We start from the raw sequence: 24,858 nt of genomic DNA, 5'->3' as shown, positions 1-24,858 counted from the left end.
CCTGGTCATGTGATCTCACAGAGGCGCACGGCTCGTTATATCGCTAGTAATGTGATGTCACACAGGTGCACGGCTCATAATATCCCTGGTCAGGTGATGTCACACAGGTGCACGGCTCGTTATATCCCTGGTCATGTGATGTCACACAGGTGCATGGCTCATTATATCCCTGGTCATGTGCTGTCACACAGGTGCATGGCTCATTATACCCCTGGTCATATGTTGTCACACGGGTGCACGGCTTGTTATATCCCTGGTCATGTGATGTCACACAGGTGCACGGCTCGTTATATCCCTGGCCATGTGATGTCACACAGATGCGCAGCTCGTCATATCCCTGGTCATGTGCTGTCACACAGGTGCACAGCTCGTTATATCCCTGGTCATGTGATGTCACGCAAGTGCACGGCTCATTATATCCCTGGTCATGTGCTGTCACACAGGTGCACAGCTCGTTATATCCCTGGTCATGTGATGTCACGCAAGTGCACGGCTCATTATATCCCTGGTCATGTGATGTCACACAGGTGCACAGCTCGTTATATCCCTGGTCATGTGATGTCACACAGGTGCACAGCTTGTGTGACATCACATCCTAAAATCCAGGCACATGTTGGTTTGGACACTGGGGGGGGGGGCTAGTTCTGTGAACAGCCCAGGGCCCATGGGACACTCAATTCGCCACTGGGCGCAAACCACGGATTTGCCCCTTTTCCACCAATATGGTTTTTCAACCAGATAGCCTCCTCATCCTGTGAAATATTCTGAAAAGCAGAATTCCCCTTTAATCCACGCTGTATCTTTCTTCTTCCTCTGTGGATTCTTCATGTCATGCACTGAAGCTTTTCTGCGGGTTACATAACAGGCACGGTATAAGACATGTGCACTGGATCTAAGGATATCCCTCTCCCTACACAACATAAAGACTGGATTAACAAGATACATTTCCGATTTGCCATTGTGGAAGCCGTGACTTTTATCCTGCTTCTGGGTGACATTGTAATCCTTGGCCTTTCATTACGTTTAGTGACAATTAGTTCATCATCCTGACTAGGACTCAGCTGGTGCCAGGTTCCCTACGACTGGAGAAATAACACGTTCTAGGTATACAATAGGCGTAGATCAAATTTTTATACAATGTTTGTTATAATCAGTTATTCAGCCATCGATTTATACAGTAACTGACTACATTGTATCTCTGGGGTCTTGTATCTTTTCTCTGGGGGCAATAAAGTAACCACTAAACAATATTAAGGTAAGAATTGTCTTTGTGTACATTTAGCTGTCGCTTATAGCAACAAATTATCTCATGACATTACTGACATGTACTGAAAATGTCGTAATCTGATTCCCAGTGGTGGGGGATCCGCTATCTGCTTGACTTCTACAATTCATTACAATTAATAAGTCTTATCTTGTTCTTACCAACTTCGGGGTTGTTGTGGGAAATTCAGAAATGCACAACCCTGCTTAGAGTGGTCTGCACCATCCAATTTAGGGGCTGGACTTGTTGGTCTGTTGGTGGATTCATGGGGCACATTTACTTACCCGATCCTGTAGCGATCCCCGATACGGACGGTCCAACGAAGATGAAGTCCGGCGCGATTCACCAACATCGTGCGATCGAGATCCTGCATCTGTCGCTTCTCCGATCAGATCCGCCGGAGTTCACCTTCTTCTTCCCGGTGTATGTGAGTGCATGTCTTGCAACACAATTTACGATGTTTAATCCCGCGGTTTGTCGGAATCCGACGGATCGTCCGACGGCCTGCCCCCCGATTTGTGTTGCGTGAAAGCCGGCACCGATGCACCAAAATCCGATCGTGTGCGCCAAAAACCCCTGTTACATGTGACGCACATCTGAAATCGTCGGGAAAGCCGACGAAAATGCGGTCCGCGGACCCTTAGTAAATGAGCTCCATAGTTCTGACCGAGGGCCAACTCTCTATCTACAAGTTTCCAAACTGGGTTTCCTTCTGCTTTACCTGTAGGGATCCAGTTCTTGATAAGAGACTGGGCACATCGGAGGGTCCTCTGGTTCTCTGGCAGGCCAGTCCGACACTGTCGCCACCAATATGTAGGATTTTTCTGTAATATGGAGCATTTTGAGTGTTTGTCTCTTATACTTTGCTTGGATGATAACTAGAGGGATGGGAGCTTTTAGCTGGGATTGAGAGTTCTCTCCCCCCAGTGTTCATTACATGGAGGTTTATTGCTTTAAATAAGCATATAATGATTAAATGCCAAGTAGCCCTCTCTGGTGATGACAGAGGATCGAGGGACCCTCGGCAATTAACTAATTGGATTTGTACCTCCTTAATTAAACCGTAATATAAAGTGGTCTCTCCATCTTCCATCTTTCTGTTTCATTTTATTAACACAGAGAACCTGACACGTTCAAAATGCAATTTAATATGCAATCTTATAGAGCAGGAGGAGGTTAACATATTGTATTGTATGCATGTATGCAAGATGCTACAGAGCAGGAGACAATGGGGCAGATTTAGTTACCCGGTCCATTCGCGATCCAGCGGCACGTTCTCGGTGGAGGATTCGGGTCTTCCGGCGATTCACTAAGGTAGTTCCCCCGATGTCCATCAGGTGTCGCTGCTGCGCTGAATTCCGTCGGAGAGCACTGAAGTTCACCAAGTTAGGCCCGATGCAGGTAAGTGCATGTCAAACAACACATTTTTTTTTTTTTTTTTTAAATACAGCGGTTTCTCCGAATCCGTCGGGTTTTCCCGATCTGCATGCTGCATGTTATAGAGCAGGATGAGCTGAGCAGATTGCACATAGAGGCACAATTACCTACATTTCTGCGGAACCTACTGTTCACCGTGCGCCCTGCTCTATAACATGTTACCTGCAGGTAGAAGACTATGGGGCTCATTTACTAAGGGACGCGCTTTCATCGGACTGTGCGCCGCTTTCGGGGATTGAACGGCTTGGATAGGTATTTAGCAAGTATATGGGCTGGGATTTTGGCGCACATGATTTTTTTGGGCACAGCTGCAATGGCTTTTATGCGACACAAATCAGGGGGGCGTGCCATCGGACGATCTGACTGATTCAGCGTGGGATTTTACATTCAAATTTTGTTGCAAGTGAACTCTGTCGGACCTGAGCAGGGAAGAGACACATGTAGGATATCAGGCTGGAACTCACCGATTACCGTGAATGATTCAGTATCCTTATAGTTCGGTGAATACCCTGTTGGTTACATAAGGAGCCTTATTATAACTTCCATTGTGGATGTCATTGTGCTATAAAAAAAGCGAATAAAAACATCCTGAATGTAAACAGACTTGTTATGTCAGTCAGTTCCTTCCAGAATGGTGGGTTCTCTGCCAACAGAAAGACGCCAACAGAGTTCTGATAATCGTAAGGACAAGTGAGCACACACTACACAGTGTACAGCCAGCGCTGTCATTTACTTAGTAAGAATGTCATTGTAGGAGAACTGTTACATGACATAAGTTAAAGGGGTTGTGGAACATTACCAAAAAGAAGTTATATTTTTCAGAAACAGACAAACTTTTGTCCACAGGTTGGTTGTGGTATTGCAGCTCAGTCAGTCCCATTTAGGAAACAGTTGGGGGTTTAGACTCTGTGGTCATATGGACAGGAAGACACATCATTTAATTGGCCGACACTGCCCAAAAAAGTTTTTTTTAAACATAAGGGGGCAGAACACTGTGATGTGAATGTACAGTTATTAAATGGTTATTATTGGGAGACGGATAACGGATAGACGGATAACTTTGTGATTGGGCTTAGACCACGGAGACCCTCAGGACAATGTTAGTGCCATGTGCCTTATTCACTCAATTACTTTTTTGAGATGAATGACCTCTACTTCATTTATACAGGGTATGTGCAACCACTGATCAGTGAGAGTCAGAACCCTACCACTCAGATATTGCTAGCTCTTAAAGGGGATCTTCCATTAAAATCCATCATGATAAAGAAAAGACACCTACTCATAGATCCAGGCAACATGACTGTGATAATATTCTTATATTTGTTATCTATGGCCTCTTTTCTTCTAAAAGTTAACTTAATTTCGAAATTATGCGAATGAGCCATCAAGCTTCACTGGCTGTTACACTGTGCAGGAACGTTCCCCTTCCTCCCACTGTTTGAGATTACAATAGGAAGAGGGAGTAAGTGCTGAGAGAGTAGGGGGGATTGGAGACAATGTAACAGCCTGCAAAAGTTGCCTGGGGCTCTGGTAACACCACCCGGGGGGGGATTTTTAGAAGGAAGGAGGCCATGGATAACAAATATAAGATTATAACCAAAGTCTCGGTGCCTGGATCTATGAGTAATGTCCCTGGTTTATCATGATGGATTTTGATGGTAGATTGCCTTAATATTCAAGGATGCCCCTTTAATATATGTATTATAGTGCCCATACAGTGTGGCTTGGGAGACTTAATAAGCAACTTAACCACGTTATCGGATGGTATTTGACCAGGTTATGCACAAACATAAAGTACAATGATGCCCAAAAGCTGGCACTCCCCTATAGCCTAATATTTAATAATGGGACAAGGAAACCATGGAGCCGAGTAGAGTCGTGTTCTTACATGTTACCTATTCAGTGCAGTGTTTATCAGGTCAGTAGTTTCTATGCAGCCCTGTAGATCATGTTTGCTTACTGGAATATATTCAGTTCTAAATTATATAGTCCATTGACTTGACTTGTAATGTTTGTCCTCTCTTCTGGTGGTCTTGTAGGAAAACAGGACACTTATTCTTGGATTCATTTATAGATCATAGCTATGGGTTTAAGCAAATTGCTATTGGTAAATGCATGAGGTGCACCAACCATGAGCTGAGCCACTTGCCTCAGGCAGCAAGAAAGGGGGCAGAATCAGGGTCGCAGTTATCAGCTACAAAGCACTTAAAAATAATCAGGCACAGTTCACAGAAAGTGCATTGTCCAATGATCATGCCCTCTGCCGCGATTCACTAAGATCGTGCATCCGATATCCTGCATGTGTCGCTTTCTCGCTCAGGTCCGCCAGGGTTCACCTTCTTCTTCCCGGAGCATGTAAGTGCATTGTCCTGCGACACAATTTGAAAGTTTAATCCCACGCTCAGTCCCAATCAGTCGGATCGTGCGACGGCTCGCCCCCTGATTTCTGTTGCATGGAAGCCAGCGCAGCCTGGCCACAATCTGATCGCATGCGACAAAATGCCAGCGCAGACCCCTGTTAAATATCTGCCAGAGCCGTGCTAAATCCGAAAAGTCTGACAAGAGTGCGTGCGCAGACCCTTAGTAAATGAGCCCCAATGTCTCGTTACACTTCATGTCAGCATGGATGTGAGACACTGCATGGGGAACCCACTTTCTAAAATTATATTCTGATGTATTACTATTGGAGGTTGCGGAGAGGGTGAAATTCTATAGCACACCTCAGGCAGCAGAGAGTTTAGGTTCACCCCTAGGTAAGAAAAGGAACTGCCCATAGATCAGCCTTTCCTAACCCTGAAATGGGCCACCCAATTGTGCAAACCCCTTAATTTTTACCTTAATCAGTACACCGCGGACGATAACACAAGCAGACACCTGAGACCGGAGGTGGCACCTGGTCGCTCCACAGGTGCGACTTGTCCACGGTGACAGCCAAGGTCGAGGTACAGAATCACTAGGCAATGTCGTGGTCAGGGATAGGCAATAGGTCAATATAGGCGGCAACGGTTCAGGGTCAGGGCTGGCAGTGGAGGAGCAGATTCAGGAACAGGTCCGGGGTCAATACACGGAAACAGGTTGCAAGGAACAGCTTTCTCATGAGCACAAAGATCCGGCAGGGAACACAGGAAAGGGCTGGGAATTTAGTCAAGGAACAAGCCAGAGGTCTGGAACGTGGGATTTAAGAGCCTTAATGCTCCAACACCTTTCTATGGGGATAAAGTGGAGGGAAAGGGGGACACATGAACTTAGGGACACACTATGTCCTGGACACAGTAAATAATTTGGTGTCTGTGACCCAATGTGATGAAAATGGAGCTAAAAACATTTTCCCAACTTTACACTCTATAGATTATAATGCAGGAAGAGTATTATGCAATGGGGTATTTGGGCAGGTGCTTTAGCGGGTATTAAAATGTGATATAATAAGATCAAACCTCAGTTATTAGAGGACCTAACCAGATAAATACAAGAAGCTAACAAGTCACAAGAGAATCCACAAAGCAAACACCAGATCACAGGAGACCTCACACTGGGGCTAAGTGATGTCCTCTGAGAGATCATGGAATATCTAATGAATTTTACTGGGAAATTCACATGTAAAAACAGATTATGAGAAGGATCTGTGCCAAAGGGCATAAATGTAGCTTCGGATATTTCTAGGCAAATCGGATTATTGACACCTGCTGTATTCTATAAGCAGTTCATCCATAGCACACCCATTATACAGGAGTAATGACTTGCTGGCGTGATCCAGCGTCTATAGGGTTAAACAGCCGGGATCGCATGTATTGCAATCCTAGCTGTTTCTGCGGGAGCCCGGCTTTCACATACAGCCGAGATCCCGCAGCGATTGCACGGACTACTGAGCCCAGGTGATCACTGAGATGTACATGTATGTCAGGGATGCGGCAACAGACCCCCAAGTGTATTGCCAAGGAGTTAATGATACAGCCTAAAATGGCCTTCAGAAAACATGACTTTTTTTCGGTTTTTCCCCTGTTCAAATTCCAAATTCCCTCTTCTTCTGCAGAACAGTCAGCACATATACACTTCCATACACATATGTATATTATTACTGGAGGGTGTCAGAGGCCACAGATTGGACTTGGCGAAGCCCAGCAGTTGCAGATCACATGGGGTAGTGGACTGCAGGAAGTAGACATAAGAAATTCCTAGTCCTGCCGTTCTACTTCCCCTTCCCTCAACTATTCTGGTCACCTGGCTCAGCTGTGTACTGTGGAAGATGTGCACTGTTATATACATATTGGGGCAAAATACTTACCCATCCGCTGGAGTTCACCGAAAGTGCATTGTCGGACGATAATGCACAATGCCGCGATTCACTAAGATCGTGCGTCCGAGATCCTGCATGTGTCGTTCCCCGGTCAGGCCCGACGGAGTTCACCATCTTTTTAGTAGTGCATGTAAGTGTTTGGGCTTGCAACACAATTTGAAAGTTAAATCCCTCGTTCAGTCCGAATCAGTCGTATCGTCTGACGGCCCACCCCCTAATTTGTGTCGCATAAAAGCCAGCGCAGCTGCGCCAAAATATGATTGTGTGGGCCACAATCCCAGCGCAGACACAGGTTAAATACCTAAGCCGTGCAATCCCCGAAAAAGGTGCAAAGTCTGACAAAAGTGCAGCTTGACCCTAACTAAATGAGCCCCATTATGCTGTACAATGAGCAGGATAATGGGGCAGATTTACTTACCCGGTCCATTCGCGATCCAGCGGCGCGTTCTCTGCGGAGGATTCGGGTCTTCCGGTGATTCACTAAGGTTCCTCCGATGTCCACCAGGTGTCGCTGCTGCGCTGAAGTCCGTTGGAGAGCACTGAAGTACACCAAGCCAGGCCGGGTGCAGGTAAGCGCGTGTCAAGCGACACGTTTTTAAAAAAATACGGTGGTTTCTCCGAATCCGACGGGTTTTCCGACGGCTATGCCCCCCCCCTGATTTCTGTCGCGTGCATGCCGGCGCCGATGCGCCACAATTCGGTCGCGTGTGACAAAATCTCGGGGCAATTCAGGGAAAATCGGTGCAAAACGGTAATATTCGTGTAACCCGACGTAAAAACGCAATTCGGGCCCTTAGGAAAGGATCCCCCAATATGTATATAATTGTGCACATCCTCCATTTTTCAGAGTGTCAGGTTGGATGAGCTGCTATGGCTCCTACCGCTGTAGTTATGCCCCTGATGTCATCACTTTGCCAGCAGTACACTGCAGCAGCACAGGCTTCATGGAGGAGCCGGATGCCACATAGTCGCAGTGCCCCCTATGTGAGGGGGCTGGGAGCTACTTTGAGATATGGATCCCTCCATCTGTACTTATTCTTTCTTTGTTGCTCATTAGAAATAAATGCTGTGACATTACTGGGGGTGTATCTAATGTCTGGATAGCGTCTTGCAGGTTCTTCTGCCTGTGGCTATTTCTGTGCTGTCTTCTTGGCTGATGACTTTGACAAACAGCTGTGTATGTGAGTACTGGAGCATCACTAAGCCAGGCCGAGCAGCAAGGAAATCCGGGATGGATTACTTAGTACAGTATATCCCGTGCAGAAGAAGCTTATTATCTGCCGAGAGATGCTTAAAGCTGCAGGACATACAGAGACATCAAATGGAAGGGAGGACATGGGGTACAAGGGGGAACTGGCTGCATTTTTTATTAGTGAGTTTAGGTCATTCACCATAAGGCGTGTGGTCCAGGATTCAAGTCTAGACATATATGTGTATGCAAATAGATAGATAAATGAATAAAAATATAGATAAAATAGGATAGATAAACAGTTATAGGAGATACAAATATATTGAAATAAATGAAAAATAGCAAACAAATTTATATGAGATTGATAGATATATCAGTTGATAATATATAGAGACATAACTAAGATTTGTGTAGAAACATAATTACAGGGGTGTAGAGCAGAGAGAAAAAAACACCCCCACCCCAGATAAGATAATATATACTGCTCCCTATATTGGTCTCTTATTCATTTAGAAACACAACCTCCTTATAAGTTTAGATACAGCACGCCACTTAATTAATTTAAATTCCCATAGAAAAAATGTGGTCTGCTTCCATTTTAGGTACACCACTGAGTACATGGAGATAGATAGATAGATAGATAGATAGATAGATAGATAGATATGAGATAGATAGATAGATAGATAGAAAGAAAGAAAGATAGGAGATAGATAGATAGATAGATAGATAGATATGAAGACTGTAAGCTAAACTCCACAGCCCAGACTCCAACTTTGACTCCTCAATTTTCCTTACTCCGACTCTGTACTGTGGTATGTATAATTTCTGAAGTGGCATTTTGTGCTGTACTGTGGTAGTTAGGGCATCTAGGGTACTTGTTACTGGTACAACCCCTTAACGTTGAGCAGTATGACAATGCAACCCTCAGACCAACAAAGGTTGTTCACCCCTGAATTATATCCTTAGATTAGGAATAGAATATACATTTAATAGAAAGGACGTTCCATAATTTTTAGAACATACTGCATTGATCAAACGTTACCAATTTATTATATATTTTAGGAATCAGCGCAGACTCCACAGCCCTGATAATACAGATAAATACTGTACTGTAGATGGATGGATGGATAGATAGATAGCAGGGCTGTGGAGTCTGTAAACCAAATTTCCAACTCCTCGATTTCCCTTACTCCAACCACTTTTTTGCTTTGTAGATAGATAGATACAATAGATGGATGGATAGATAGATATCGTAGATTAATGGGTAGACATATATAGATATATAGTCATAAATCACACAGTGCAATCAGAATATTATTTTAGATATGTACAAGGAAAAAAGCAGCAATCCAAAGCAGCTATCTGCGTTTGAGTGCTGCTTTTTTCCTTGTACCTATTTTGGAAGACCTGAATGCCTGGCCCTTTGAGCTTGTATCCGCCATTTTTTTGCAATTTGGCTGCTGAGAACTTTCCTCAGGTAGATAGATAGATAGATAGATAGATAGATAGATAGATAGATAGATAGATAGATAGATAGATAGATAGATATGGGATATATAGACAGACAGATAGATAGATAGATAGATAGATAGATAGATAGATAGATAGATAGATAGATAGATAGATAGCAGGGCTGGGGAATCTGTAAGCCAAACTTCCAACTCTTCGATTTCCCTTACTCCATTTTTTGCTTTGTAGATAGATAGATACTGTAGATGGATGGAGTTGATGGATGGATAAATAAATAAATAGATGTCTTAGATGAATGGATGGGCAGATAGATATATAGAGAGATATGTCATAAATCCCATACTGTTTTGTAGTATGCATAGTGGTAATGCCTTCCTTAGCTAAACAAACCAGGAGAGAGTGCAATCATAATATTATTTGAGATAGATAGATAGATAGATAGGTAGGTAGATAGATAGATAGATAATATATAGATAGATAGATAGATAGATAGATAGATAGATAGATAGATAGATAGGTAGATAGATAGATATTATATAGATAGATAGATAGATAGATAGATAGATAGATAGATAGATAGATAGATATGAGATAGATAGATACTGTAGATAGACAAGAAGATTGGAAATATATATATATACAAATGCACAGATAAATAGATAGAATACAGAAACAGATATAAAAATATTGCTGTATTTTTCTGGGTTACTTATAATAATGTAAGGGAATAGGTAACAAGAAATCAGATTCCTGTGCATCTTTCCAATTTGAACCGGGGTACAGATACCACATGGAGATAGAATTGTGTCTTGTGACAACCTCAGTTCTGCTACATCTGCTACAGATGTTGTTCTATGATTCTTTGCTAAATAAAAACATAGTTTCCACGTGTACGGTTAAAATATAACTTATTACTCATATCTGCTGTAAGATTTCCCCAGGGCATGTTCTGTATATATAAAGCTGCTTTGTAAGTTTTGTGTTATTTTCCGTCATTGCAGCTCTTTGTCCTTGTGTGACTGCGCTCTGACCCTCCAGAATGTCAGTCCCCCCTGTCTGTGCTGGGCTAAGGTTCTGCTTCATGAGAAGAGTCAATTATCCAGCACAGCGGAGCATTGTAACAGCACAGGAAGATTCAGAGCCAGACAGGCTGGCTTAGTGGGAACACGTAAATCGGAGGAAATTGCACAAACACACCGCCAGGCACACATCTGATCAGAGCGCCAGGCAGGAGGAAGCCGATTATCTGCACGCCTCTCATGTCTCCTGCTGTTCTGTACACACAGGGAATGAGCCTGAGGATCCTGGAGAAGTACGAGGGATACCGACAGTCACAACGACGAGCAGAGACCTCCACAACACCAAGGCTGTCAATCATACATAAGGTAAGTTCACTTAAAGGGATAGTTTATATGAAAGTAGGCTTTATTAATGTTGGTGACTATGGGCAAACAGGATTCAAGACCATATATATATATATATATATATATATATATATATATATATATATATATATGTGTGTGTGAGCGAGAAAGGAATCTTATGTGGATGGAGAAAATCCTGATATATTTTGGGGAAGTAAGGAAGATATATGATCAGCTTATCTTATCAGCTTCCCTTCCCTCTCACAACTGAACCAAGTGTTCATGTGTTATCAGGGAGTTGAGAGGAATACCCTTCAGTGAATGGCCTCCTTTAAGCTTGGTTTCTTTTGCTGATAATATATTACACTCCATATACAGTATTTATTTTGTCTTGTATGTAGGATGCTTCATCCTTAAAGCCAGGGGTGCACCTGTTTACACTGCACTGGGGCATCTGTGTACTAACAGTATGTGGGTTCCTTGGTTTCCAGCTGAAACTCGTGTCACTCTGAAAACCCCTTGGTGTGCCAGTGTACAATAAGTGTAGGGCCCATGGATGGGGAGCATTTGCCCAAGGGTTGTCTTATTGTCAGTAGGGGATACACTCCATAGCGCCCCTTACCAGGGGTGGATTGTGATTGCCATGGAAAGTCTGGAATCACTTCGCACATATGGGACTCGAATCAGCTACTTGGGGAATGGAGGATGTGTATCTTCTGCTGCTTTCAATCTGCGGTTTAAGGACCTTTGGAGAACCTTGAAAGGTCCTGAAATGGGTGTTGTTTACAGGTGTATTGAGAGCAGGAACTGATGTATGAGGATTTCATAGGGTCCTTCTCAGTATAAATTTTGGTGAGTGGTTTGGGTGGCCATGGGCCCCCTAGACGGCTTTGGCTACCACCCAAACCACCTATATAATATTATAATCCACAGTATATGTCCATTATGTATCCCTTGACCTTACCATATCTTGTCACTCTTCTCTTTGTGCTGTTTTTATAATATAAGTACATGGACAAAATTTGCAACTTTTTCAAACTGGTACTCAAGACAGAATATCAGGCCCCAAAGTGTTTCCTGTACCCCAAAAATATGACATTTGACAAACACAGCACTGCTATATATATTGCAATACATCCAGTATTAAGTCTAGTTAACTCTTTAAATGCCACGGGCAATACTAGCTGCTGTAAAAGGGTACCAGCACCAATCGCATTTGTTTCCTTGCACGGGTTCGGTGCTCGGACAAAACTTACAGGTTTGGGTGAGGGCTAAGTTCAAACTGAACCCAAACTTGACCGGATTTGCATATCCCTAGTTGTGACTAGGACATATGGACAATGAATTAACCAAACATTTTTAGTATGAATAGCCTGCCTTGTCATTTTCATGGAGGGGACACTATGGACACTATTGCATAAGGCCACCTTAATATATGGCAAGAGATCGGCTGCTTTTGTCCTGTCTGCTAAGTTCAAAGTCCCACATCAGGGACAATAGGAGCCAGTCCTGAATACATTGTACATGTCATTATCATCAGATATATCAGAGAAGCTTTTCCATCTCTCCTCTTTGAAGTCTAATTGCCTTTTGAAGTCTTCAATGGATGACATTAACCCTATGTCTGCCAAGTCTTGTCATAGGGGCCACAGGTCTTCTTTCTCTATCATCTTTGTATAACCCATCTGATATTCTAATATTATTCTCTAAGGAGTGCACAGCCCCAAGTATAAGGATGTCACCTGGGCACAACAAAATCTTGTATTAAAGAAAATCTCCCATCAAAATTCAAGCAAGATAACCCAGGGGCACTTTCTCATTGATCCAAACACTGTGACTGTGGTAATCTTCTTATAGAACAGAGGGGCTCTGGTAATGAGCCCTTCAAGCTCATTAGCATAATTTTACGAGTAGATTTTAGAAGGAAGGAGGCCATGGATAACAATTATAAGAAGATTACCACAGTCACTGTGCCTGGATCTATGAGTAAGTGTCCCTGATTGATTGTGATGGATTTTGATGGTAGATTTCCTTTAAATGTTCTATTAAGTCATGTAGAACCATTGCTGCGTTTTGAGGTTTTCCTCTTGGGACCATGTTCTATCATTTAAAACTGAATTCTTTGTAGGACATCCATTTCTAATGTCAAGAAGGACCTTGTAATGTTTTAACCCACAATCTAACAAATCCTAGTAATGCCATTAAAGGCAGTGTCGGACTGGCCCACCAGAGAATCAGAGGATCCTCTGGGGCGCTCAAACTGTCACACAGAAATGCAGCCGCGGACAGTCTAATTCGGAGGCTGGTGGGGTCTATTCCTGTAGGATAAAGAAGGTTGGGCTTCCAGAATAAGTTTATCCTGTGAGCACATGGAGCCCCATTCCAGGAGTGATGGTATAACATGAACATCCTGAATCTTAGGCTATATTCACACTGCCCCTGTGCACTGCCGTTGCCCGCTACGGTACGGTACGGGCGGGCAACGGCAGTGCACAGGGAGAGGAGGAGGAGGTGAGCGTAGCTCACCCCTGCGCCTCCACATAGGGATAAATGGACAGGTCCTATCTTTTTCCCGGGTACGGAGTGGTACAGTGCCACACGTGTCCTGCACCGTACCGCTCCCGTAGGGCGCTGTGCGCCCATTGCCGTCTATGGGGGACGTAAATCGGCCGTATATACGTTGGCCGTATATACGTCCTCCATACGTTAGTGTGAATGTATCCTTAAATGACATCTATCATCATGGAAACCTGTTTACATTTATATAAGTTTATAGTAGCAGCACGGATGAAAAATACTCCAGTATTGAAGTACTCTGTGTTCTGAGCTCTATCCATTGAGTTACTCTACAGTTTCTCCACTCTCTGCTCTTAGTAAAAGCTTTAGCTACAGTTGGATACTACTCTCCAAGGGGAGCAGTTCAATGCAGAAGGGTAAGAGCACGGACATGTCCCCACAGTACACTTCGAGTACCTACCAACCTGGGATATAAATGCATTTTTCACAATCCTGCTGCTACTAAAATCTTCCACTAAGGTACAGTTACACGTATCTCTAAGAGCAATGCCTAATACTTTCAAAACAGTTTAAAGAAAGCAGAATTGGGTGCAGGACCCCCAAGTATCAGGGCTCTTTTATAATTGTCCTCTTCTTAAAGGGCAGGAGGGAGTCTTTTATACCTCTGTTGTTCTAGGGCTACTACTCCATCCCACCCATCCAGCTAGCTTTTACCATTAGAACCAGTTAATATGTGCAGAGTCCATTCCCGCAATGGTTACCTGAGAGATTATTTTTATAAATAGGGAAATTTTTCTGCAAATAACCAGCAAGATGTTCTCCAGGTCCCGGTCACATCAGAGTCTCTGACCGCAGTCCCAATGTGATCTGTACCGCTCTCAGTACTGCAGCCGTAAAGCTTCACAAAAACTTCTTTGTTTGCAAATTTTTAGCAGGGAAAAATATACAATTCCTATATGCCGATTTATTTTATAACGTAACGGAAAAAATCTTCATGTCTGCTCTCAGCTGCTTGCTCAACATGACTTTTTATGGTTTTATGAGCTACATAATTTTTTTTTTAACTTTATATTTTAGTTGCAGGAAATGAGTGGGAGGTGAAGAGCTGAATGATATAAACATGATCCTGTAGACATAAACTCTGCCACTAGGGGCACTGTCACTGACCGATATAGAAACAAATCAATATGACCCCTGCAAGGTAGCGTGAAAAATTGTGCACAAAATAGACTGAATCAGTATAAACGAACTACTAATAGAGAAAATGCACACATGAATCTATAAAATGTATCACAGCCCTTCCTTCTATCATCTCCTCTATTTGTCCTCTAGTGTACAATTTTGGCAACAGCTAGACCTCAAAATCTTGACCACTCAAAATCCATCATGATAAACCAGGGACACTTACTCATAGATCCAGGCACAGTGACTGTGGTAATCTTCTTATGTTTGTTATCCATGGCCTTCTTCATTCAAAAAATCAACTTGTACAATTATGCTAATGAGCTAAAAAGCCTCTGGTTGGGCGTTAACAGAGCCCCTCTGTGTTGTAGCTTCACCACTCCCCTATTTCTTCATCACTTCTCCCTTCCCTCTACCTGCTGTAATCTCATAATGTGTAACTGGGAAGTAGTCCTGCACAGTGTGACAGCTTGTAAAGCTAAAGTATGCAGGGGCGCTTGCTAACACTTCCCAGAGCCCTTCGGACTCATTAGCATAATTGCAAAAGGTGACTTTAGAAGGATGGAGGCCATGTATAACAAATATAAGAAGATTACCAGAGTCACGGTGCCTGGATTTAGGGGTAAGTGTCTCTGGTTTATCATGATGGATTTTGATGATAGATTTCCTTTAAGTGACTTAAAGGCAGATCAGTCCCATCTCATTTTGTTAATAGGAGTCCAATGGGCAGTCCTAACCTATGACAGGTAGTTTTTTCTGTATGTATGTACATAGAAATTTATGTCATATTAAGTGGAAAAAAGAAACCATTTTACAGCAGCCTTTAAAAATTTCCTGATGTTTTGTGTCTACAGCTCCAGTAGAGAAATATTTGTCTCCCTGGTAACAGACTACAAATAAACCTGGCGTTGTCTGAGCCTGCAGTCATTCTCCTCTGCTTTTTAGTAACGTTACATATACTTATTAGCAATCAAGGATCAGACTACTCAAAGGTATTATTGTAGTCTGTTATCATGGAGACTCAGCATATGTCCATATAAGCCTGAACAAAATTGTACTAGGTCTTATTTTTGGGGATGTCTTATTTTAGGGGAAACAGGGTAATATATTGTATACAATACACAGGGCCCGATTCTAGTTATGCCACTGCCATATTGTGGCAGATTTACTTACCCGGTCCGTTCGCGATCCAGCGGCGCGTTCTCTGCGGTGGATTCAGGTCCAGGCCGGGATTCATCAAGGCAGTTCCTCCGACGTCCACCAGGTGCTGCGCTGAAGTTCCCTGAAATGCACCGAAGTTCACGATCCTATCCTGGATGAAGGTGAGTGCAAGCTCCGCAACACAATTTCCTTTTTTAAATGCGGAGGTTTTTCCGAATCCGTCGGGTTTTCGTTCGGCCACACCCCCCGATTTCCGTCGCGTGCATGCCGGTGCCGATGCCCCAAAATCCCGGGGCAATTCAGGTACAATCTGTGCAAATCGGAAATATTCGGGTAACACGTTGGGAAAACGCGAATAGGGCCCTTAGTAAATGACCCCCATTGTGTTGGGTCTTGTAGCACTCGTATGCCAGGCCTGGTGCTCTGCTTGTTGCGTCTATTAGGCCTGTATATTCTATGCTTTATAATAAACTTTCTACAAATGACTTAAATTTCATACAAATTTATCTACGGTCAAGATGAAAACAATTCTTCTCTACTTCCTATCCAGAAAGTGATTCCCAGTGCTGGGCACCATTCTCCCCGTGGCTGATGCAGCGCGCCCGGCTCTATGTAGTCAGCGTTCATCTGTGTCCTATAATCTAGAACAAAGTGTGCCGGCTTTTTTTTGGCAGCAGTTCATAATGTCAGCCTGGTTCATAGCGGGGATTTGCATAAGCTTGTAGGTTTCTCACCTGTGTCATTAGCAGTGTTAGGTCTAATCCTGTCTGGCCCACGAGACTTGATGCTCAGCACTAACCACTTGTCTTATCGTAATCATCAGATTCTTAGGACGCCATTTCATAGATGAACTTTTTTTTTCAAATAGTCTTTAAAATAATATTGTGTAATGTTACTTATAGAGGGCACTGACTACAGAATGGGCATATGGGACCAAGCACTCTCTAGTGCTCTCTTTTATCAGGTGGTAACTCTTAGAGGGTCATTTAACTTTTTATTCTGTTGGTGTCTTCTGTTTGTGCCTTTTTGCAACGTGATGGCTGTTTTGCGCCTCATTCAGGAATGTTACGCCTCAATTCGCCGTGTGTTGTTGCGCACTATTTGTCATTACGTTGCGCCTCTTTCCAGAAGTTTGCATCTGATTCATTATACTATTGCGCCTAAATGGGCCCAAATAATTACGCAATAACACGCACAGTCCTGACCATGCTTAGGAAAAGCAATGATATGATTTGGACCTTTTCTAAAATGTGCGCCTAATAAGGTGCAAAAAAACCCTGCATTTGACAAACAGCCGAAACGACAAAGACAAATGAGGTGCAAAAAATAGACTCACAACAGGTGCAAAAAGAGCACAGAGAATGGGGAAATAAGATAAATGACCCCCATAATGTGTAAGAGTACCATATAGCACTACTACACAGAGGAGAGCCATGGGCCATGGGCTGTATGAATATTATAGCCCCTACAAGTCTGGAATTTATGTTTGCCCTGTAGCTACAGTGACTTCAGTGAATTCAGTTGAGAAAAAATATAGCTACAAGGAAAATTCTTATGTTCATATACATGAAAGCACAGCACAGAGATCTTTGTAATGATCTCTCTATACAAAGATCTAGAAAATAAGGTATCCTCTACACCTAGAGGAGAGGTGGTTCTACCATCACCATAGACAGGGGACATCCTCTACACCTAGAGGAAAGGCGTTCTACCATCACCATAGACAGGGGGCATCCTCTACACCTAGAGAAGAGGAGGTTCTACCATCACCATAGACAGGGGGCATCCTCTACACCTAGAGGAGAGGTGGTTCTACCATCACCATAGACAGGGGGCATCCTCTACACCTAGAGGAGAGGAGGTTCTACCATCACCATAGACAGGAGGCATCCTCTACACCTAGAGGAGAGGAGGTTCTACCATCACCATAGACAGGGTGCATCCTCTACATCTAGAGGAGAGGAGGTTCTATCATCATCATAGACAGGGGGCATCCTATACACCTAGAGGAGAGGTGATTCTACCAAAATCATAGACAGGGGCATCCTCTACACCTAGAGGAGATGAGGTTCTACCATCACCATAGACAGGGGGCATCCTCTACACCTAGAGGAGATGAGGTTCTACCATCACCATAGACAGGGGGCATCCTCTACACCTAGAGGAGAGGAGGTTCTACCATCACCATAGACAGGGTGCATCCTCTACATCTAGAGGAGAGGAGGTTCTATCATCATCATAGACAGGGGGCATCCTCTACACCTAGAGGAGAGGTGATTCTACCAAAATCATAGACAGGGGCATCCTCTACACCTAGAGGAGAGCAGGTTCTACCATCACCATACACAGGGGGCATCCTCTACACCTAGAGGAGATGAGGTTCTACCATCACCATAGACAGGGGGCATCCTCTACACCTAGAGGAGAGGAGGTTCTACCATCATCATAGACAGGGGGCATCCTCTACATCTAGAGGAGAGGAGGTTCTACCATCACCATAGACAGGGGGCATCCTATACACCTAGAGGAGATGAGGTTCTACCATCATCATAGACAGGGGGCATCCTCTACATCTAGAGGAGAGGAGGTTCTACCATCACCATAGACAGGGGACATCCTCTACACCTAGAGGAGAGGAGGTTCTACCATTACCATAAACAGGGGACATCCTCTACACCTAGATGAGAGGTGGTTCTACCATCGCCATAGACAGGGGGCATCCTCTACACCGAGAGGAAAGGTGGTTCTACCATCATCATAGACAGGGGGCATCCTCTACACCTAGAGGAGAGGAGGTTCTACCATCACCATAGACCGGGGGCATCCTCTACACCTAGAGGAGAGGTGGTTCTACCATTGCCATAGACAGGGGGCATCCTCTACACCTAGAGGAGAGGTGGTTATACCATCATCATAGACAGGGGAGATCCTCTACACCTAGAGGAGAGGTGGTTCTACCATCATCATAGACAGGGGGCATCCTCTACACCTAGAGGAGAGGTGGTTCTACCATCACCATAGACAGGGGACATCATCTACACCTAGAGGAGAGGTGGTTGTACCATCACCATAGACAGGGGACATCCTCTACACCTAAAGGAGAGGGGGTTATAACATCACCATAGACAGGGGGCATCCTCTACACCTAGATGAGAGGTGGTTCTACCATCGCCATAGACAGGGGGCATCCTCTACACCGAGAGGAAAGGTGGTTCTACCATCATCATAGACAGGGGGCATCCTCTACACCTAGAGGAGAGGTGGTTCTACCATCACCATAGACAGGGGGCATCCTCTACACCTAGAGGAGAGGAGGTTCTACCATCACCATAGACAGGAGGCATCCTCTACACCTAGAGGAGAGGTGGTTCTACCATCACCATAGACAGGGGCCATCCTCTACACCTAGAATAGAGGAGGTTCTACCATCACCATAGACAGGGGCATCCTCTACACCTAGAGGAGAGGTGGTTCTACCATCACCATAGACAGGGGAGATCCTCTACACCTAGAGGAGAGGTGGTTCTACCATCATCATAGACAGGGGGCATCCTCTACACCTAGAGGAGAGGTGGTTCTACCATCACCATAGACAGGGGACATCATCTACACCTAGAGGAGAGGTGGTTGTACCATCACCATAGACAGGGGACATCCTCTACACCTAAAGGAGAGGGGGTTATAACATCACCATAGACAGGGGGCATCCTCTACACCTATAGGAGAGGCGGTTCTACCATCACCATAGACAGGAGGCATCCTCTACACCTAGAGGAGAGGTGGTTCTACCATCACCATAGACAGGGGCCATCCTCTACACCTAGAATAGAGGAGGTTCTACCATCACCATAGACAGGGGCCATCCTCTACACCTAGAATAGAGGAGGTTCTACCATCACCATAGACAGGGGACATCCTCTACACCTAGAGGAGAGGAGGTTCTACCATCACCATAGACAGGAGGCATCCTCTACACCTAGAGGAGAGGTGGTTCTACCATCACCATAGACAGGGGCCATCCTCTACACCTAGAATAGAGGAGGTTCTACCATCACCATAGACAGGGGGCATTCTCTACACCTAGAGGAGAGGCAGTTCTACCTTCACCATAGACAGGGGGCATCCTCTACACCTAGAGGGGAGGTGGTTCTACCATCACCATAGACAGGGGACATCATCTACACCTAGAGGAGAGGTGATTCTACCATCATCATAGACAGGGGGCATCATCTACACCTAGAGGAGAGGCGGTTCTACCATCACCATAAACAGAGGGCATTATTCGTGACACTGTGATATGATTGGAAACATAGACGTTAAGGATTTTTTTCCAGAAATTCTGAAAAACCCCTTGGGGAAGGGGCAAAGTGCGAAAAAAGAAGGTGTACTTGACCTGCTCCAGCACCCAGTTCCTGGTCTGGTACTTCCAGACTTCATGTGGACTTGGGACCCACTACACCCAATGAGGAGTTGGAACTTTCTTTGTTTTTCCCAGATCCAAGGAGGCCAAGGCTGTTTGCATGAACCCTCCCCTGTTCCCACCCGCCAACCTTGTCTTGCACTTCCCGCTGGGCACAAGGCCAATAAACAGAAATACACCCCCGTATGCAGAAGTAACAACGGAACCAGGTTGTGTTTTTCTTTTTTCAGCTCCTGCAACGGTCCCCACTGAGTATTCCAGAATTCCTGGAAAACCCCTTTAAACCACTTTAAGACACTATGGAAAAAATGTGTCTGTGTTTCCTGGAGCTTCATAGGGCACAGAATGATCATACAGATTTTCTCTTTGTGAATCCTCAAATGCTAAAAGCACCAAAGCTCCTGCACATCTGCAGCATTTTATTGCACAGTCTTGAAAAGAATATATGTCAGGACATAAAATGACGGATTGTTGGGTAGATTTTTCTTTCTGTGCTTCACTTCCATAAGAGGACAAACCCATTGTAGCTGTCACATTGTGTGTTTTCTGCTATTCTGGCTGTTACATAACACGCTCCCGCGGCGCCGCAGTCTCTGTAGTTTCACACTGAGTTTCTGTAACACTTTGTTTACCAGCTCAAACCAACACAGAGTTCAATGCAACAGAACATGAATTTATGAAGTATGAATATGTATGGGGAGGATGCTGCGCTATTTTATGAAGACACATACCTGATCCAAATGGTTTTGCTCAGAAAACAGTTATAAAATTTTGTATCTTGGGAAAGCTGAGTGCAGACTGGCTGCCATTCATAAACACATTACACAGAGCTTCCTGAACTGTCCAGACAGAACTAATCAACCTGAGCTGGATGACTCATACATAGCAACTGTCAGATGGTGGAGCAATTGATTAATTCTGCCTGTCAGGGACAACACAGTGATTACATCTTTCTCTGGAGCAGTGCATAATTAGTCCAAGAAACAAAAGGCATTGTCAGCTCACCTGAGATGCAATTAAATTGTAGGGTGGGTTGATCAAGCACGGATTTCACCAGATGCAGTGGAGTATAACATACAAATACAAACATCTGGCTCTATAACAGACTCCACACCGAATTAAAAAATACAAATTTTCTTTATTGATGTCTTAAAAGATGCATACACTTCATAAAAGATGGACCTGGGTAACAGGCAGAGTCATGGTAGACACCTGCGTGTTTCGGATAACTGATATATCCTTATTCATGACTTCATGGGGGGAAGAGGGGAGGGGCTGCTTAAAAAAATAAACTTGTACTCGCTTCCTCAGTCCCTCCACGTATCCCATGCCGTGGTCTCTCACAGAGTGGGCCACCCCGGCCATCAGCTGGTCTAAACGCAGCTTCAGCGACCATATAGCTGTTTTTCATATGTCTCGGACAACCCCTTTAATAGTCTGTGCAGGTATGAATGTAAAAAGCAGTGTCGTAAAATAACACCAGTGGACCCCAGAGCAAATTTTGGATCAGGGCCCAATTTACCTAAAGGACCACTACCATCCCTATCCACACATTACACGTACACAAAATGCTACAAAGACTCACGCAAAGACCACCCCTCAGTAATGAAATGTGCAGGAGCTTTTCCTCACTAAATATCCAGCAGCCTTCCCTCACTAATGAAATATCCAGCAGCCTCCCCTCACCAATGAAATGTCCAGCAGCCTCCCCTCACCAATTAAATGTCCAGCAGCCTCCCCTCACCAATGAAATGTCCAGCAGCCTCCCCTCACTAAGGAAATGTCCAGCAGCCTCCCCTCTATAATGAAATGTCTGGGAGCTTTCCTCACTAAATGTCCAGTAGCTTTGTATTCTCGATTTTAACCTTATGCAGACTTTCAATTTATCAATGTGAGAGTAGCTGCTATAAAGCCCCATAGACAGCACATGGAGAAGACAGAAACCTTAGCCCCCCCCCCCCAACTAGCGATGCACCCATAAGCAGCAGCATGTAATACATTATAGAGCAGTACTGAACAGTACTGATGTGAATAAAGCACTTGGGTGAGATAGAATCCCACTATGAGCTCCAGCAGTCACTATCATTTAGCTTCATCCCTTCCTCTAACAATAGACATCTATGGGCCACTGTACTTGATGCTTTGCGAGCATATGTGATCATGTTTACCATGTTCCCTTGTACAATTGTTTGTTGTAACATTTGCTGATATGTACTTTTTCCCTTAACAACTAAATATAAAGATATATAAACCATATCTATGGTTATTACATATCACTGAGATAATGTGAATATGTACTATAATTACCATACATATGGTTTATATATCTTTATATTAGGTTGTTGTTTTTTTTATTTTGAATTGCACATAAATTGTATCATAGACTTTATATGAAACTATACAAACTATATGCACATTTCGCGCTTTGCACTTTAGTATACACCCACTTTTAAACATTTTTTGAATGCTTTACTAGCTATATAAACCAGGTGGGGTTCTCTTGTTCTATCTATCTATCTTATATCTATATCTATATCTATCTTATATCTATATCTATCTCCTATCTATCTATCTATCTAGAAAATGCAAAGTCCAAAGCAGCACAAGCCAGTAATTAGTAGTTGGTGCAACAGCCGATGATCCCTTGACATGGGTCCTTGATATACGTAGTGAAGAGGCAGCACTCAATGAATTGTAGAAAAGTGGTGAACTTTTATTCCATCACACAGCGACGTTTCGGTGCTTGAGAAAGGTGCGGTTTTAGCACCGAAACGTCGCTGTGTGATGGAATAAAAGTTCACCACTTTTCTACAATTCATTGAGTGCTGCCTCTTCACTACGTATATCTATCTATCTATCTATAAATAATCTACTTTATATTACTGCATCTATAAATCTATCATCTATCTATAAATCATCTTTCATATTTATCTTCTATCATCCATCTCCCCATCATCTGTCCATCTACTATAAAATTCCCCTACAGTCCCATATTACAGATACTTACCTACTACTGTGTGTAGCTACAAAGTGTTATTATTGTGCAGGGGTAAAGGAGCCTCTTACTGACTGTGACTGTTCATAAAATAGTTTTATTTTGGGGCCACACATTAAGTTTTGCCCAGGGCCGCACTTTGTCTAAACCCGGCCCTGGGTCAGACATAGGCAATCACTTGTTCATCACGTATTAACTTTGATATATCTAGAGAGGGTTGATGGTAGCCTCTTCATTTTGAGCCTCCTCCCATATTATCTTCCTAAAATATGAGAATATACAAAGCTGAAAGGGGAGCCTGAAGATGAGAACTTCCACTAATACTAGGGCTATGAACTTGGGCTAGGAAGAGCTTGTGTTGCAGTCCAGACTAAGTGATGTTTGATACGACCACATTTCCATTTCCTAGTCCAGGAACCAGGACAGTCCACCTCCTGGAGATAATGGGACACATGAGAGGTCTCTGTAGACGTGGAGAATATCACTATCATAGTTATGGTTTATTGAGGAAAAGCATAGCACATAATAGGGTTCACCGTTCTTCTCTATGGTAACCACCACAAAGAGCCTGAGAATGGGAGCAGAAGGCTCGGCTAATTAATAAGCGCTCCGGGTCCCTGTGTAACACATATCCAGCTGTTCACATCATCCACACATACAAGGTCCTCTTGATATTCAGCACTAAGGCTAAATTTTTACCCATTTGATCATTTTGTACTTTGGTTTTTAGCAGATTGATAGATTCAACAACTAAGAACATTCAAATATAAAACTATAAAAGTCAAAGTATACCGAAAAATGTAAGTAATCCTCCATGCGCCTTAGGCTTATACCTCTCCATATATATCAGATATAATATAATAAAGTCAAAGGTGGTTTAGTTTTTGTATTCATTTTTCAATGGTAGAAATTACCTCTCCAAGTGCTGAGATTCTGAAGAATAGAATATCACCAACCTGCAGGAAAAAGCTGTAGTTCTCACCTGGGCATTTACATTTAATTGAATTCCTCGCCAAATATACATATATTTCTTAAATTTGGATGTTATAAATAAAAAGTGGCAATAATTTTGCATAAATTTAGCCATGTTGTCCCTTAGGAGTGACTGCATGCCGCCCCTTTTCCCCCTGGGGAAATGGACTCTCAATCCAGGTGGTGAGGCAGGGCTAATGAGCGCATGTGTGACCACCACTGCCAGAGTGGGGGGGGGGGGTCGTATCCAAGAGCAGCGATCGCTACATTTATGGGAAATTATCTTCACATTACGTACATTTTTAGTAGCATCTGTTACTTACATAAAAATCAGGTACATTTTTAGTAACATCTGTTTGAGACTTAGGGGCACCATATGCCCTCTGTGATCTTGCTTTACAGACTGTTACACAGTTCCCCCCCTTCCCTGCGCCCTCTGCATAGAAAGTGCTCACTGTTCAAGCATAATTTTAAAAGTCAATTTTAGCAGGAAGGAGGCTATAAATAACAAATATAAGAAGATGACCACAGTCACGGTGCCTGGATCTATGAGTAATGTCCCTGGTTTAATGTACTTGATTTTTTAGGTAGAT

General features: G+C 43.6%; 2 protein-coding genes across 4 annotated transcripts in view; one reads left to right on the top strand and one right to left on the bottom strand.

The window, feature by feature from the left end:
- Nucleotides 1-24,858, bottom strand: part of CCL28 (C-C motif chemokine ligand 28) — a 156,378-nt gene that overhangs the window by 42,584 nt on the left and 88,936 nt on the right. The window lies entirely within an intron of this gene.
- NIM1K (NIM1 serine/threonine protein kinase) overlaps nucleotides 1-24,858 on the top strand; it is a 48,888-nt gene that overhangs the window by 8,946 nt on the left and 15,084 nt on the right. For 2 of the 3 annotated variants that reach the window (XM_072136512.1, XM_072136496.1), the window contains exon 2: nucleotides 10,941-11,039. The gene's annotated coding sequence lies outside the window, so the exon portion shown is untranslated. Of the gene's footprint in view, nucleotides 1-10,854; nucleotides 11,040-24,858 lie in introns of those variants that run through there. The other variant, XM_072136504.1, reaches the window with a different exon arrangement.

Source organism: Engystomops pustulosus, chromosome 1 (assembly GCF_040894005.1).
Source record: "Engystomops pustulosus chromosome 1, aEngPut4.maternal, whole genome shotgun sequence".
NCBI classification, from domain to species: Eukaryota; Metazoa; Chordata; class Amphibia; order Anura; family Leptodactylidae; genus Engystomops; species Engystomops pustulosus.
Note: the sequence above shows the minus strand (reverse complement) of the source record. Positions and strands in the feature narration are given on the sequence as shown.